At 41.1% G+C, this 13,739-nt stretch overlaps 1 protein-coding gene across 1 annotated transcript in view; it reads left to right on the top strand.

Annotated features, from left to right (window-relative positions):
- gmds (GDP-mannose 4,6-dehydratase) overlaps positions 1-13,739 on the top strand; it is a gene marked incomplete at its 5' end in the record, with an annotated part of 94,969 nt that overhangs the window by 78,610 nt on the left and 2,620 nt on the right.

Below are 13,739 nucleotides of genomic sequence, written 5' to 3'. Positions count from 1 at the left end.
ACACACACACACACACACTTTCGAACCCTCCTGAACTCAGGAGCCCCCACATTCCTGTAACCCTAAGGCTGCTCCGTCGCATTACTTTTCCTCTCTGTCCTCTCTCCTCCCTCTCTCTCCCACTCTCTTACTCTTGCTCAATTTATTTCTCTTTCTCACTCCATCACTCTCAGAGTTTGCTTGCCCGTCATATTGTGCTCCCTCCCACCTACTTCCTCACTGCTTTGCTCGACCCGAGTGGTGGAAGTATTCAGTTTTTTACTTGGACAAAAGTAGCAGTAACAAAATGTAAAAATACTGATGTCCGATTGAGACGTATACAGGTTCAATACCCCCTGTGCATGCTGGGAGGACTAACACCTGATGCATTAACGTATTAATGTTGTATCAGGTTGAGGTAAAGTTTGTTGTAACCGCTTTATACATAGTAGTTTAATCGATAACAATTCTTAATATTAAAATTAATCTGAAAAGTTATTTGTAATTGCAGCTGTCAAACAGTTGTCGTGGAGTCAAAAGGAGAATGAAGTGAAGTAGTAGGTTTTAAATGTGTTTAGTTACTTTCCACTACACTACAACCTCTCTCCCCTCTTTCTGACTGTAGCATGCTCTGCCTGCAACCACTTCCTCTGAGTGGCAGACAGCTCACTGTTTTTCTCCTGGCTTTATCACTCTATCACCAGCCAACAGACGGAGGAAGAGAGAGTCAGTGTGAGAGAGAGTGGGCAGAAGGAGTGACTTTCTCGCTTTCTCCCACTCTCCTACACACTCACGCTCTCTCAGGTTCTGGCTCTCCCTGTTTGGGCACGATGAGAACGGCAGATTATTGGGGCTGATAAGATGAGGAATGCTGCTCAGAGAGGAAATGTTGTTCTGGAGGCGATGTAGCCTATAGAAGACTGTTCCCTCCTCCTCCCCATATGTCATCCAATCCCCCCACCCCCCCAAACACCAACGCCAACTCTGGTCTTTTCCTCTCCTTCTGTCTCCCTTCATGCCGGTGTGGCAGGATAGAGATGACAGGGCAAAGAAGCTAAGGGAGCAGGGATTGAAATCCGTTGACCCAGGACCGATGGGCATGCCCATTCAAGCCTGCTCAACCTCTCGGTCTATTCCTGCTGTTTTTTACTTGATTTATGTTCAATAATGAGATGCTATATTCACATTAGTTTCGCAATTTAACTGCAAAAAAAAAAAATCAGTTTTCACTGGAACTACCAAAGAAATATTCCATGGAAAATTGTTTAGAGAGATGGGTGTAGAGCCAGAAAAATTCCTGGTATCTGGAAAAAGATGTTTGTTGGGGTGGAGAAGAAAATCCTGGAGTCAGATATCTTAAAACTTCAAAAGAAAAATCTCCAACATTCCCATGGCTAGATACTGCTAGAGGAAAATGAGTAAATATGCTTTATCTTAATTTGGTTGAACTTTTTAGGACATTTTATCAATTACTGAATCTTAAAACATCTTCTGTGGTGAGGTCATTTCTATATAAATCAGCTTGTTTTTCTCAGATTCTTAAAGGTTGAATTTGATCCTAAATGTCTTTTTATGAAGGGTGTTTTGGACCATTACAGCCATTTTGAGGTAATAACTTATTTTTTTTAAATTGTGTAAATTAAACTACCCCTTCAGGCCCTTAGATTTGTCTACCAACAAACCATTGGCCTACATGAATACCTTAAAGGTATTATTATCCTCATCAAAAATAGTCAATAAAAAAGATTTGCTAAGAGATTTGTTAGGTTTTTTTTCCCCACACATATATAAACAAAGAATGTCTCTTATCCCTGAGCAAGCCCGACCTGATGCAGAGAATGAGTGATGGTTGGTGAGAGTCGGAGAGCAGGGAGGAGGCTGTACATTGACATGTTCGAGGAGCAGCTGAGGTGAAAAAGAGAGAGAGAAACAAAGAGCGATCGACTAATAAATAGTGTGTGGGGAGCTGAGAGTTGCAGACGGCAGATTTTGTGTGCACCCACCTCGCCTAACCCTGACACCGCCAAGAGCTCAGCCAAGGCCTGAATTAGATTACATATATCACATCCACTGTGTATGTGTGTATGCTACCCTGTGTGTCCCTCAGCCATAACTCCCCTCTAACTCTCCCTCACATCTAGCATCTATGTCACCTCTACCAAAACAGCTATGTGGTTTGTATGTATTTTGGTACGTATGTTTGGCTATTGTGAGGGCTGATGGATGACTGAATATGGATGGTTTGTGTGATAAAGGTCCAGGCTCTATGGCAGGAGGTATTATAAATGCTTTTTGGTTGTGGCTGATTACCAGCAGTGGTTTAAATAATCTGGCTACACTGTTGTCTTGCTTTAAATCTGGCAGCCGGACTGGTTGTGTTTCGTGCCCCGTCTGACGTTGTTGTTGCAGTGACTTTTCCATGTTCCCAGATATCAGAAGTTAACATGATCACTACAATGTGATCATCATTTGATAATAGAAATGATGACCAAAGTCATGATTGCATACATTAACAGTCTGTAGATTGTGCTCTGAAAATCAAGAGTTTAGAGAGAAGTCTGGGAAGAAAAAAAAAAATAAAATATAAATAAAATAATAAAAAAAAAATAAATAAAAAAAAAAGTTCATTATATAAATATCTACTATAATATATGTATATATATACTAGCGAATTTTAAGTTTTTCTCTTTTCCTTATCGTGGGACGCCTCAAGTTAGTAACCTTATAAATCCCACCACGGGCTGAGTCTTGTATCACAGCCGACCCAGGATTTAAAGCTTTAGCTGCTGTAAACATTTAGGAGGGATCTATTGGTAGAAATGGAACAATATTCATAACTATGTTTTCGTTGATTGGTGTTCGTTGTAACACTGTAGAATGAGCATTTATATACCGACGCTGTAGGTCGCCTTCCGGTGGATCCGCCATGTTGAACCTCCATGTTTTTACTTAGTCCAGAAGACAAACCAAAGCTTAGATAGAGGCGTTTAATTGTTTTTGCACATCTCCCTGCCACCTAGTTTTCCTTCGTGCTCGGAAGCAAAGGGTGAAGCAAAAGTGTTGCAATCTCCAACTGCACCGCTAGATGCCATTAAATCCTACATATCGTTTCCTTTAAGCGCAGCCCATGTGATTTTTCTATCCGTTTGGGGCGTCCCTAAACCCTGGTTTGAACCTCCTGCATTTCTTCTGAATTAATACAGAGAGAGAGGAAGTGTGGTGGACTGTAGATCAAGTAGAGATATGCAAGATCCACATGCATCTTAGAGAAAAAAACATTTTTTTTTTTCAGTTTATTCTAGGTTTGGTGTAGCTCAGCAGTCCTGTGGATTGTTACCGCATCGCCACAGCTACAAGGAGGCGCCTGCAACCTGAGCAATCAAACTATATTTCAAGCAAGTCCGGTTATTCCAGCGATGTAAAGGCCAGGGCCCCTCACGTGTTACAAGACCGAAGTTCGCCAACATTATGTATGCTCAGTAAATATTATTGCAAGAACACATGCACAATGTACCATTATGTGCATTTATCCACATGAAGACCTGAGTCAAGAAAGGTTCCTTGTTTTAATAACTAGAATGAAGAATGACCCATGCACACAGTGAAAGAATAAACTTGAGTAAAATGGCATTTGGGGTGTTTGTCTGCAAATCAATAAAAACAAAAAATAAGGGACTTAAACCATATCATTTCGCAATTAAGTGGTTTGCCAGTTTTTCAATGGCCCCGGAATGCACCTGTTCTTAAGCATGTTTTGTCCTCAGCCATCTTATGGTGAGAAAGAAGTGAAGTAAAACACTTCACTGGGACGTGATGGTCCAAAACTAGAAAATTGTACCCCAAGATCTTTTTTTCAACGAAGCTGTTACAACATCATTCATCTACCTAAACACCGGAGCTGGGGTGTCAAAGCCCAGCAGACCCTAGACCCGTTTACAGAGATTTACACAAGCAATTTAACAGATAAGACTGGATGACTTTTCCTCTCGCCCTCTCTGTTCGCTCCCTCCCCTTTTTCTTTCTCTCTCTCTTCCTTCTCTTCTCTCTCTCTTCTCTCTCTCCTTCAATTCTTCTCTCTCCTCTCTCTCTCTCTCATCTCTCTCTCTCTCTTCTCCTCTCTCTCCGTTCTCTCTACTCTCTCTCTCTCTCTTTGTAGTCATCGATTGCTAGAAGAATGTTGTTATAGAAGAAGGGAAATTATGTTTGCCTTTGAATCGTCTCCTGAATATGAAACACCAGAGGCTGATAGCAAATGCCCGAAACACTCTTTTCCCCCAAAACACACCACACACACACCACACATTGGGCTGTAATTGCACAAAGCGCTAACTTCACCCAAACATACATTATACAAACGTGCAAACAGACTAAACCACTTTTACTTTTCTACTGAATGACTTTAAACTGCACAGTTTCAGTTTGACCTCAGTGGAAGTGAATATCACCTGAGCCCTCCGGACCCCATACTCCTTTTTCCTCCCCTCCTCTCTCTCTCTATCTCCCTCCCTCCACCCTCCTCTTCAGTCTGGCAGCTTTCGTGCTGACTCCAGGATTATGGATCTGTTTACCCGTCCGCGGAGAATAAGTAGGAACAGGAGGAGGGGTCAGGCAACAGCTTAGTGGAACACTATTACGTGAGGAGTCCAGCTCACTGTGGGTTACACCTATGTTGTGTGTGTCTGTGTGTGTGTGTGTGTGTGTGTGTGTGTCTGTGGTGTGTGTGTGTGTGTGTGTTCTGTCTGTGTGTGTGTGTGTGTGTGTGTGTGTGTCTGTGTGTGTGCTGTCTGCAACAGATGCGTTTTATATCCAGATGTGAAATGTGTGATATTTTCCTCTTCATTTCCATAAACTTCACACGTTAAAAGATGTATCCTCTTGGACGTGGACACACACAGAGAGAAAACACAAATTTGAACCATGGATAACAGCCATAAATCGACGCCCTCCTCCCGTTATCTTGACATAAACCCTCCGTATACAGCAGCCGGCGGGCTGCGGATCTTCCTCCAGAGCGCTGCCAGGCTTTGGGCACTTAAACGTATCGGCAGTTAGATCCAGCGCCGAGTGTGGTTCTGGAGTGTGTGGTGGGATGTTCCTTAGCACCGCGTAAATATTTATCCACGGCTCCCCAGATTAATGAGCACTGATGGAGAGCCAATCAACAGCAGCGGAGCCCAGAGGAGGAGAGGGATGGCAGGAGGAGCCAGGAGATTGAAGTGAACGTGACGTTTGGTGAGCTGGATGTTTCGACTTTTAAATATCACAGAGTAGCTTTTTACCAGTTTCTGGTACGAGATTCACACTTTCCGGTTTCTGGTAATTGTTTCCTGTTGTTTATGTGGTGGCGTGTGGTGGTGTATGATATGTGGTGGTGTGCTTGTGGTGGTTTCCTTGCAGCAGTCGCTTGTAAATCAAATATTTACCTTTTAAAATTTGAGCGCTGCCTACATGTCATCCCGTGGTGAGTGAGTGTAGTATTATGTATGCTAGTTAGTTTAGGGTAGGGTGTAGTTGTTGATTTTAGTGTAGTTTTAGTGTAGTGTACCATACTCATCAGGGTGACAGGGCCACCCTTTAGGAGGGTCACTTAACACATTGTATGTGCAGGCCAAGCTGCATGGGGGAGTCGGAAGGAAACCTGAGGTATAATCACACAGCTCTCTCTCTCTCTCTTCTTACTTCCCTCTCTCTCTCTCGTCTCTCTCTCCTCTCATGTTTGCCCGTCGTCCCGCTTCTCTCTCACACACACACACAGAAAGACACACATGCTGGACCTGACCTTTGACCTCAGTTTGGGAGTGGCTAATATCTTGCAGTTCATTTAAATTTATTTTGGCGATGCTTTTTAGTTTGATTAAATAAATAAACATAAAATCACTCATTTGTGTTTCAAAGAGAAACACACAGTTAACCTTTTCAACCTTAATCACCTAAAATCAAAATCAAACCCACACAGCCTAATTAAAAGTTCCAGTGAGATTCTAGGATTTCTTAAAATGCCAAATATATCAGGCTAAATCTATAATGTTTCCATTTGATGTCTCAGTGCAGCCACAGAAAACATTTTTAGGTTTTAGGTTTCTGGGTTTCACTCGGTGTAAACATCATACAGTCAATGAACAGCTGTAACAAGTTGAGACAGAATAAGTGAGATACTGTCACCCAGACAATACATTTATTTTTCTTACCTTAAAGCAACTAAAGGGAAAAACGTAAATTGTAACATCCTGCATATTGTATAAAAAATGTATTATTACCGTGATGTACATATACATATATTGCCAAAGCAATTGAAAAATATCAATACAAATGCAATAGGATGCATTCATAAAATAAATGTCACTCTTTCTTTGTATTTTTTTCTCTTTTTTTTTCTTTTTCATTTCATTTTTGAATTTTGGTTTATTGGTAAGAAATGTAAAGTAAATTTTTGCTGCCAAAGCATAAAGAGACAAAACAGTGATTATAATGTCAGAAAAAAGTAAAAATTAGACCAAATTAAATAAATATTAGATATAACTATTGTAAACTGGGCATACAGTGTATAATTTGAGATTGTTGCTGACACAATTTATAAGCCACACGACTCATTTTAGAGTGAGTGCTTTGCTGGGCGTCTGCTCCCGAACGGCCGTCGGACATCTCAGTCTGCCACTGTCAAGACTCTCGTGCATTTGAAGCTGGGACACGAGTCGAATCCCTCAAATCTGTGCCTTTTTTCTCACTGCATCTCACAGTGTCTGAAAGTTCTATGCCAACATGAAGCGCTATGTGGATGGAAAGTATGGAGGCCGGTGGAGCTGTGGCAACTGCATGCATGCCTTTTTTGTTTGTTTCCTTCTCCTCCTTTCGACAATCGGCACACAGCATGGCCCAGATGATCAAGGCAGCAAGTTTCTGCCTTGTTAGAAATTGCTAGCAAAGAAACTTCTACCTGCCTTGGTGCTTTCAAACCAAAACTTTTTTTTGTCTATAGCCACAATGGTCCATCGATAATTTAGGGGGTTGGAATTCATACAGTGTAAGCCCAGCTTTATGTTATGTTCTAGTGTAGTGGTTCCCCTAAAGCCAAGAAATATCTGCTTGTGTCCCCTCATCTCTTTTTTCATGTATGTCTGTGTGTAGCTGTAGACATCCCAAAGTTGTATGTCATGTTTCAGATTGTTTTATTTAATTTTAAAGACCTGAAGAGGATTGTTTGACCCTTTGGTGGGTCCTGTCCCCTAGGTTGTGAAACACTGGTTTAATGTTGTGTTTTTGAAATGTAAATCCAGTATTATTGTACAAATACATTCAAATTAGCTTTATTGGCATGAGCATTAAGCAACCTATTGGCAAAGCATATTCTACAAGGTTGGCCAGTGGTATGCACATTACCACATACGTCTCTTGTTTCGTCCCTCCCTCCCTTCCTCCAGCTAAAACTGGGGGCCTTTTGTGCTTTAAAGGAAGTGATAAGTCGAGGCAATGCTGGCGGAGGTGCGTTAGAAATTGACCAGTGACAGATTTGTGACTCCGGGTCTGAACAACCAGGAATGATGAAGCTCGCTCTTTTTTTTACTAGGAGTGTGTACCCACCTGCACACACTTATACCAGCTCACACACCTGGTTGCACGGTGAACGCCATGTTTCTACAGACGGGCAGCAGCCTCAGGGCTCCAGAGGGAGAACAGATTTTCCCTCTTCGTCCCTTTCTTCATGTCTCCATCGCTGTCGTAATAGCAGTTCATCCTGGGTATAAAAAGCCCAGGATCAGGGTTGCGTTCTTCCATCAAAACCCCAGAAGTTCAAAGGTCAGAACATCTGGGTCTGGTTGGAACATCTGGGTCTGCTGGGGACATGGAGACTGTGAGCTTCAGACTCTCTCAACATTCTCGACCGCTTTATCTGATTTTACTTTGATGTCTCTGTATTCGCAGCCTCATGTCCACTACTGTACAAATACCAGCGACGCTACTGGACTTCCAAAACCACATCATAGTCTCCCAGCATGCAACCCTCAGAGAGAAAGAGAGGGAGAAGAGAGAGAAGAGTTGTTGTTTTTTTTAGAACGTTTGATCCGTCTCCCGTAAGTGGGTGGTTTTTCCGTTGGAAGAAAAATTAATACAAGCATTTAGCATTCTATCTATCCTCATGTACAAGTGTTGTAGGTGCGTGTGTGTGTGTGTGTGTTCACGCACCTCTACATGTTTGTGTGTGTGCCCTTATGTGTTTGGAGGTCAGCCCCGGTGTGCTGTGTGATTTATTGAAAGGCCTTGCACTGATACCAGAATTCCTTTGCGTTAAATGCCTGCTCTGAGTGCCTTTTACTGCCTGTGTGCTTTATGGACCATGATCACACTCTATTTGTCTCTCACTTTTACATTTCTAAGGATTATTTTTTATGGCTTCTCGTCTTTATTAGAGTGGCGAATGTCAGGAAAAAGGCATGAAGGGAGAGATGGGGAATGGCAGGTCATGTAGTTGACGAGCAGATATTAAAGTTAAGATGTTTTATTGGAGCTGAAGAGAATTGGCACTCTCCACATCTGAAAGTGCGATTGTATCATCAAGGTTATGGCAATAACAGATCAATAACAGTCCTAGAGAGCCAAGGCCACACCGCTCTCTTAGCTAGCTTCTTACCAAACAGAATAATCCAAACCAAATGAAAACATAAGTTAGTCAGGCATACAAAGGTTACTTATGTTAGCATTGACAATGTTTGTTAGTGCAAAACCAGTACAACTAGCCATTACAGAGTAGTTTATATTATTAAATTATTTGGTTATGATTAGGCACAAAAATGGTTTGTTAGAATTAGGGAAATATCTTAAGGTTAGGGTAATGAAAAACAGACTACTTGGATAAGTTTAAAAGTCCACTTAGTAACATTTAGGACGATCTATTGGCAGAAATGGAAAATAATATTCATAGGTATGTTTTCATTAGTGTGTAATCACCTGAAATTAAGAATAGTTGTGTGTTGGTTACCTTAGAATGAGCCGTTTTTATCCACAGAGGGAGCTGGTCCTCTTCCATATAGGCTGCCATGTTGAACCGCCATGTTGCTACACTATCAGTACAGTTGGTTGCAATCTGCAACTTCACTACTAGATGACACTGAATCCAACACACTGCTCTTTAAAGGAAAGATTGTGGTCATGGTTAAGAGATACCAAGACTGTCTGCTTTTAAGAAGTGGGATGTGAGTAGTGGTCATCCTCTCATTCTGCAGTACTCTAACAAGGTCTACTTCTGCCTGTAAAGTCCTATTTTGCAATGTCTATTTCAGGTTATTATAAACAGGTCATTTTCAGCACTTGAACAAATTTGTTTATCTTAAAATATGGACTTACTGTAAAATGCCAAGAACATGTTTCAACTTCCCAAGAAGACTTACGGATGTTAGTGGAACAGAGGCCAAGAGAGGAAACACAACTACAGTTCTCAGTTGAGCTGGATGATAAGCCACTGGAGCATTACCTCCACTTAAATAGCCATACAAGATTCCTGGATGATTTATCAGCCCAACCAATTAGCAACTGATTTAACAAGTTTGTGTTCATTGGAAAAAAGTATCTGTTCAATAGTTGAACAGAATCCAATTAACTGAGAGCATTGCTATAAGAACATGCAGTCAGAACATTATTTTGCCATGCAGCTCATGATGAGGTGAACTTTTATCATTGAATTCATTTTAATTTTTGGATTTTGGATTGAATATAGTGCAATGTGTTGCTCTGACAAAGAATTTTGAATATTGTAGAGCACCAATTTCACAGCTCTGGTGTTTCCCCATCTTTATTCCTACTCCTGATACACATCAGTCCTCAGAGACTGTGATGCCCACTTACAGGCCTGTAACCTGGTCTCAGATGGTGAGTGGGCGTTGTTCATATTGTCCTTTAATCTCCAAAATGTGTCTAATGCTCCGAGGGTGAGGGACATATTTTGTCATGGCTAATTTTCAGCTTTATTCAACCAGTTTTTATTATTATCACTGCCGCATATTTTCAGACATGGGCAGAGCGCTGCTTTAAACAGGATGTACCAAAATGTTGGGTTTGGTTCCAAATCGGATCCATATGAAGATTATATTGTGCCCCCATCTGTTAGTAGTTCATGTTGAATTATTTGCTACATGCTCTGTTTGGGGTGAGTTCACTTGGCCGCAGAACGCTCTTGTTAGCAGTTTGGAAGCAGCCGTTATTCCACTGAGCCGCGCTCTGCAGACGGATCTACGAGGGTGAGATCGTCTGTCACCTGCAGAAATCCTGGTTGAGAAAGACCAGGCACTGGATCAACTTCCTGGATGCTGAACTGTGTGGTTGTCTACTAAGACGACAGACTTAGCAGACAAGAGTCTGATTTCAACAGATGTTCTCCTGCCAAGCTCAGATGGAGATTTCAGAGACCAGGCATGACGATGACGAGGAAGATGATGATAATACGAGGCACAACTCTTCTTACCTCCTCTTCTGGGTATCATTTGATTTTTTTTCATTATTGGTGCAAATACAAATTTAACTTATTTTAGGAAATATTTTTCAAAATCCCTTTTTCATTTAACAAAGTATGTCAGACTTCTCAGTGCCTTGGTGTTTAATGTGTTTAACACAAGTTGCAGTATGAGAAATGCATAAAAAAATTTAATCTAAAATAATATCTGATCCAGAACAACTACAACATGACTGGTGGTGCAGACACACTGAATCCATTGACTAATCAAGACGACAGATCTTCATTTTCCAAAACCAAGCTCACAGTTTTACATCATTGCCGAATTCTGTTTGTCTGTGCCATAACAATCTGACAAGACATCTGGTGTCAACTCTAATGCCAGCTTTTGATGTGTGACATTTTGATTGACAGAAAGTATTTAGGTTCAGTGCTAAGCCCGACTCTCAATTATGGATTTTTAACAGAGGTGTAGTCACAAAAACATATAATGGCCTGCTGTTTTAAAAGGTTTCTGTGGTGCTACATTAATAATCAGTGATAATCAGAGCCAAACATGTAAACACGCAATGTAGTATAAACCGATTTGGGTCTATTTTGAATTGTATCTGCACCATTAAGGTACAGTTTCGTGGGAAATAAATAAATACTGAGCACAGCAATTATACACTGTTGACAATATATGAGAACAATTCTTGTAGTTTGTAGACAACAACACTGTTTATATTGGTCGCTTATGCAAATTTGTTGGTTAAAGTTTGGCAGAGGACTCAGCGGGAGCCAACTGGAACTCAACAAGAAACAGGAAACACATTCTTTAACTTGTCAGTGTCCCTGGCTTCAGTTAAAGTGAATGAAAGATGGATGGCAGCTTGACTGAAACTACTCACAGCAGGTCATAGTATATAGTAAGTGCATTTGGTTGCCGTTGCCAAAGCAAGACAGGTCAGGTTACGGTCTTACCTGAGCCTCAGTTTCACATGTCTTCTCGTCTTTTGGCAACAGGGCGCCACGTTACAGCTTGGAGTTTATTTCAGTTCATTTGACTTTCAAACAAAAGGCTACTTCACTCTTTTTCCCACTATTCTGCATTACGCCAACTTTTTTGCGTTTGTTTTCCTTCCCTTTTTTTGGCATCGGCTTCTAACTCACTCATATCAGATAAGACCCACCCACTTGGCATTTAGCAACCAATCAGGAAGGGACATTGAAACCGTGGGTCTTTAGACTCTTAACACCAGGTCGAGATTCTACCAAAAATGTATTATCTGTAACACTTCAGACCAACTTCAGTGTTCGTGAGGAGACCAGTTGATGTTTCTTTTATGCCAGCTACAAAATGATCTCCATTACAAACCTCAATCAATATAATTATGAAGCAAGTGGATTATTTAATATAATTGTGGAGTAAGTCACCCTATAATAATTACATTCAGCCCCATGATAAATTATGTCTCATTGCTGTAGGTAATTAGTCTGAAAATGTTTCCAGTTATGGCTTCAGAGCCAAAAATGGATGTGAGTAATGTACAGAGCTGCTCACATGAGAAAGAGCTGTTTGTCCTGCTGTTACAGACGGAGGAGAAAATGGGCTGTAGCTTTCATCTGCTGGGCTGCATATACACCATGTGAGGTTAAAAATAAAAAAGGCTGCTCACCTGCAATTGAACCACATTTTCAAACTTGAGCAGTGTCACAGACCGAATCAGCCTGTACTTGTTCACTATGTGTGTGTTCAGTGTCCCTGCCTTTGTGTGTAATCAGAAGAGTGTGATTAAGCGCTGTGGAGCCTCTCTGAGATGTGGGTCCATGCTCTCTAAAAGGCTGAACTATGCCAGTGCTGCTGTGAACGTTCCTCTGTAATAAGATCACCCAGAAAAGACATTTTCAAGAGGTTCAACGTCAGACAAAAAACACTGCTCTCTTTTTACACTGTATGGCCGCCTGTGTAGTTCTGGTCTCGGGCTGTTTTCCATGGTTTGAACTAAACGTCTTTGATCCAATTAATGGAAATTTAACACCACAGCGTCCAATACTTTAGACAATAATGTGCTTCCAGTTTCCTGTTTCAACTTGACTGTTCCCCCTTGTGCGCAAAGTCAGGTCCATAAAGAAATTATTTTCCCAGTTTAGTGTGGAAAAGCTTGACTGGTCCTAACCTCAAGCCCATCCAACACCTTTGGGGTGAACAGGATTTGATTTAGTATCGGATTTCACCTGTTGATAGAATCACTAAAACACCAGGGAGATGTATTGGACGTGACCAGGCCGTATCAAGTTTAAATTGTATTCCCCACAGTAACTGTGCTTACATTCTGTCATCCACTGGTGGAGTGGCCGTGTTACGTTCTTAGATTCACCGTGATGGAGAGTGACGAGAACATTTGCAGTGGAGATGGCCGCTAGATGTGTGTTACTGAAAAGGAGAAAATAACTTATATAAAATGTTTGTTTCATGTTGTCTTTGCTCTCAACAATCTCTACCAGCATCAGAAACTCAGAGGAGAAAGCACAAGCAGCTCAAACTGAACAATCACAGTTCTTCCAGTCTTCACGTGCTATGTCCGTAGACACCATTGCCCCAACGAGTAGTTACATTTTTTACAAGTGGCACGCCAGCTACAGTATACCTACAGCTGCAGCGGCTATATACATAGTGTCCGTAGCTACAATGTAACCCCATTAACGCACCACTATAAATCTATAAATCAACTTTAATGCTCTTGCGGCTGAATTGAAGCATCCAAGTTCAAAAATCATGTGGAAACCTTCCTATGGTTTTTGAATGAGACACTCAGCAGTCACAGTGAAATGTTTCAGTGTCCACATACTTTTGGCTATATAGTGTATATAGTTTTAACCACCATGCACAGAGAAAACAAAGAAAAAAGAAAGGGGAAGACCAGCATAAAAGTAATGAGTGTGGTAATTATTATTTTTTTTGAAGAAAGAAAAATATAGTCTTTGTTTTCCCTTCAAGAACAGATTTTAGTCATTAATTTTGGAATTAGCTGCAGGATTAACGAACATACAGTATCAGTTAATTGAAAAAGGGAGATTCTTCAGTATCAGGTTTCACCACGGTGTTTTTATTAGACCTCTCGAGGCCAACATGTGTGTTTCTGTTACATACTACGAATGATGCTTAAGTGAAAAAAAATCCCCCCAAAAATTGAGATGGAAATAGAAATGTGGACAGAGAGAGGAAGAAAGAATGCTTTACAGAGAGGACATACAGGGAGAAGTTTTTCTTCTGTCTCTTTGGTGGTCTCAAGCAGGGTCTCACTGGATCTTGAACCCGGTGCAAAACACAACGGGG

Source organism: Morone saxatilis, unplaced genomic scaffold, assembly GCF_004916995.1.
Source record: "Morone saxatilis isolate NCDOM2014 unplaced genomic scaffold, NCSU_SB_2.0 Contig12, whole genome shotgun sequence".
NCBI lineage: Eukaryota > Metazoa > Chordata > Actinopteri > Moronidae > Morone > Morone saxatilis.
This window is presented reverse-complemented; position numbering and strand designations above follow the sequence as displayed.